Here is a 4,161-nt window from a genome sequence, read left to right on the forward strand (position 1 = left end):
CTCCTTACTCAAGCCGACATATTGGAAAAATATTTTGGAATTGAGTATGATAGCGACCAGTCAAGGGGTTGTTGATGTTTAGTCCTAAACAACACGATATGAGTATCGTAGGTTTCACTCTTAGAGATAATGTATTTTGTATGAACCTCTTAGAGAGTGTCAAGTCAATGAACTATCTTCGAGTACTATTGGGAAGTGTATCTCTTTGATGTATTTTTTTTCTAGTGATATCGATGGTGCCGAGTAGCACCAAATTTGGACTTGTGTCCATATCTATAGATGCTAGTAGTTGAGCACTAGCTCCTACAATCTTAAGTGTGTAGACCCCAAGAAGAGATTAAGTCCTATAGTCTACCACCTCCCGTTATTTGTGGGCTTCACCGATGGCTGGAAACATTTGGTGATAGCAAACGACCTTCGGGTTGAAGACGTCTGCGAGCTTGTTAAGGGGCCAGACGATGGTGAGCCGGTGTACTATGTCCGGATGTGTGGTCACAAAATTAAAAGCTGCCCCGGCTGCATGTGTGTGCTTCTCTTCTCTTAGGTGGGTCGCTAAGTGATCTTAGTAGCCGACATAAGAGAAGAGAAGCGCACAGATGAAGCTGGGGCGGCTTTAAATTTTGTGACCACACATCCGGACAGAGTACACCGGCTCACCATCGTCTGGCCCCTTAACAAGCTCGCAGACGTCCCCAGCCCGAAGGTCGTTTGATGTCACCAAATGTTTCCCGCCCTCGGTGAAGCCCACAAATAACGGGAGGTGGTAGTCCACAGGGCTTAATATCTTCTTGGGGTCCTACAGGGCTTAATCTCTTCTTGGGGTCCTTCAGCATGGCTGTGATGTTATAATGCTGAAGTACCCCAAGAAGAGATTAAGCCCTGTAGTCTACCACCTCCCGTTATTTGTGGGCTTCACCGATGGCTGGAAACATTTGGTGATAGCAAACGACCTTCGGGCTGAAGACGTCTGCGAGCTTGTTAAGAGGCCAGACGATGTTGAGCCGGTGTACTATGTCCGGATGTGTGGTCACAAAATTAAAAGCTGCCCCGGCTGCATGTGTGTGCTTCTCTTCTCTTAGGTGGGTCGCTAAGTGATCTTAGTAGCCGACATAAGAGAAGAGAAGCGCACAGATGAAGCCGGGGCGGCTTTAAATTTTGTGACCACACATCCGGACAGAGTACACCGGCTCACCATCGTCTGGCCCCTTAACAAGCTCGCAGACGTCCCCAGCCCGAAGGTCGTTTGATGTCACCAAATGTTTCTTGCCCTCGGTGAAGCCCACAAATAACGAGAGGTGGTAGACTATAGGGCATAATCTCTTCTTGGGGTCCTTCAGCATTATAACATCACAGCCATGCCTTCTCTGTCTAACTGCATTGGAAAGTGCCTTTTCTCCAAGTTCCCTTATTGATGGAACCAGTATATCACACTAACAGTATATCCCTTTATCGATGGAACCAGCTTGAATGGCAGACAACGAGCAGCCTAGTATGGATGTGGTCTGCACCGGTGCGTCTAACAAAGTTGATGAAGACGCGACCAAACTTGAATGGCAGACAACGAGCAGCTCCAGTGAAGGGAGCGGGGAGGATAGTTCTAGTGACGACAATCCTTGTACTCCTATACCTCCAAGGAAGAAAAAAACATCAGATGAGCTTGATGCCGACTATATTCCCAACGATGAAGAGGTAAATAGAAATATGTGGACTATATTGTAAAATAATGTTCATATATGAAAGGCCATTAATTTTTTCACTATATAGATTTCAAATGAAGAGAAGAAAGAGGATGCATCTTCTACACGAAACACGGAGGATGCTCCGATGCCTGAATCATCCGTTTCACATAAGCGGAAACGAGGGCGACGAGGTCCAAATCAGATGAAAGAAGGTGCAGTTATGTATGTAACAAAACTAAATGCAGAGGGGTTTCCTGAAGAACCACTTGACGTGGTTACAAAGTTTCGAAATTCCTGCGGGGCTACTGTTAGAGATATAGTGCCAATCACACTTCAAAAATGGAAGGATTTAGATGAAGACACCCGCAACAAGCTATGGGCTAAGTTGTCTGAGTCATTCAAGTTCCCAAAAGGCACAGAGGATGCAGTAAGGAAGTCGATGCTCTCTGCTATGGCCAAGATGTTTCGTGGGTGGAAGGCCGAGATGAATAGGGACTTTGTTAAGAAGAATAAGGTTCCTCCGCCCAAGAAAATGGGGAAAATCACTCAAGCTCAGTGGGAGGAATTTGTTCGTCAGAAGACCGAACTGAAGGCCAAAGAACTGGGCGAAACTAATTCTCAGAGAGCGAAGATGAACAAACACCCCCATCGCCTGGGGTCAAGCGGATATCACCATAAAGTTGTGCAGTGGAACAAGATTATCGAGGAAGCTATAACTAACGGCACTTTGGACCCAATATTAAAAGATATCGATGAGAGAGCTATTCGTTGGATCTTAGGTCGAGCAGGTTTGAGTGAGGACGGCAAACTTGTGCATCCAGAATTGGTAGGCGAAGTTTCGTCAAAAATTCAAGAATATGCAGATAAGAGAAAAAAAGGAGAATTTAAGCCTCGGAGGGAGAATGACATACTAACTACAGCCCTAGGCAATCCTGAACACACTGGACGGGCTCGGGGAATCTCTTCTAAGATTTCCTGGAGAGAGGCGTTTCCAGAGTATGCGTCGTCATATAGGAAACACGAGAAGTCGAAAAGGACCCTTGAAGAGACTATTGATGAAAGGGTACAAAAGGCTATTAATGACGTGATGAACAAAATGAAGAAAACAGAATGCATATCATTTGAACTCAAGCCAAGCCACATGAGTCCACCTATAGTCCCTAGCAGCGTTGGATCTGTGCAAGACTTGACCAAGTACCCTATAGACGATATTGTTGAGGACAAGCCTTGCTTTCTTCATATTCCAATCAATCGATCTGGGACAAAAACAAAGCAAGCTGCTACTGGTTTGGTAAAACCAGGACTTGTTAACTACAAGGACAATCCTGTCCCGCCACACTATGCTGTGGTCGAAGTTCTAGAAATCACAGACAATGGTTGTGAAGATTGGGAGATAGATTTTCCAGTTGAGGGGATCATAACTTTGCATGAGGCAATTAACGAGTTGGTCCTTTGGCATCGACGCGACATCAAGTTTGGTGATGAGCCGAATTCAACACCAATGCAACAAAAAGCTAGTTCGATCATTCCACACCCCATGGTGCAGGAAGATATGACACCGACCTCCAAAAAAATCGTTGAAACAATCATATCGCCTCTTGCGAAGGAACTCGACGAGGGGGGCGTAGACAAAATTGTTCCTCAGAATGTCGACGTCAACATAAAAAAGGAACCAAAGGTTGGCACCAATGTTGAAGGGCCAACTATTTCAAAGAAGATTCATAAGCGAATCGCCACAGACGATGTCAAGAAACCGTCAGAATCAGTGGCACGCTACCTGCATAAATTGCAGAGAGTTATGACTAATCAATCAAAAGCAGTATCAGCATCTCATGGAGTAGGCACACGGCCGGCCCAAATAGACAATTTCGAAGTATGGGAAGAAGATGGAATGATTCATACTCGAGAATCATTACGTCTTAAAACCAATATCTCGGTATACAAGAAGGAGGATGTTCCTCCTAAATTTGTGAATGGGAGGCCGTTCTTAACGACGGTGCAACTTTCTAAGTTGTCGACTCCGGAGATTAGAATGCATGAGTGGTACATGGTGGCTAGCAACAAATACAAACTCGAGGAATTCACATTTGTTGTGCCAGAAGATGCATTTTGGAGCAATGATCATATAAATCCTGTGCGGCATTTATTCTTTGACGATCTCTGGTCGTTGTACCACCGACAAAGGATGGAAACGAACTACTTAACCCTCTTCTGCTTGTAAGTACCTCTAAACTTTCATATTTGTTAGTTTTGTACACGCACACATAAACGAGAGTCTAACGATTAACACTATTACACGTAGGATGCAATACATGGATGATAAGAAGAAACAACTTAAGACAGGGTTTCTTGACCCGTTGATGATATCCCAAGCTCGCTACAAAGTAGTTGCTCGGAGGCAAGGAGAAGAATACAAAGACTTGGACGATGCTGAATTTGAGAAAGCCGTCAAACAGAATCAGAGAAAGAAAATGAAGGTAAT

This window comes from Zea mays, chromosome 9 (assembly GCF_902167145.1).
Source record: "Zea mays cultivar B73 chromosome 9, Zm-B73-REFERENCE-NAM-5.0, whole genome shotgun sequence".
Classification (NCBI taxonomy): domain Eukaryota; kingdom Viridiplantae; phylum Streptophyta; class Magnoliopsida; order Poales; family Poaceae; genus Zea; species Zea mays.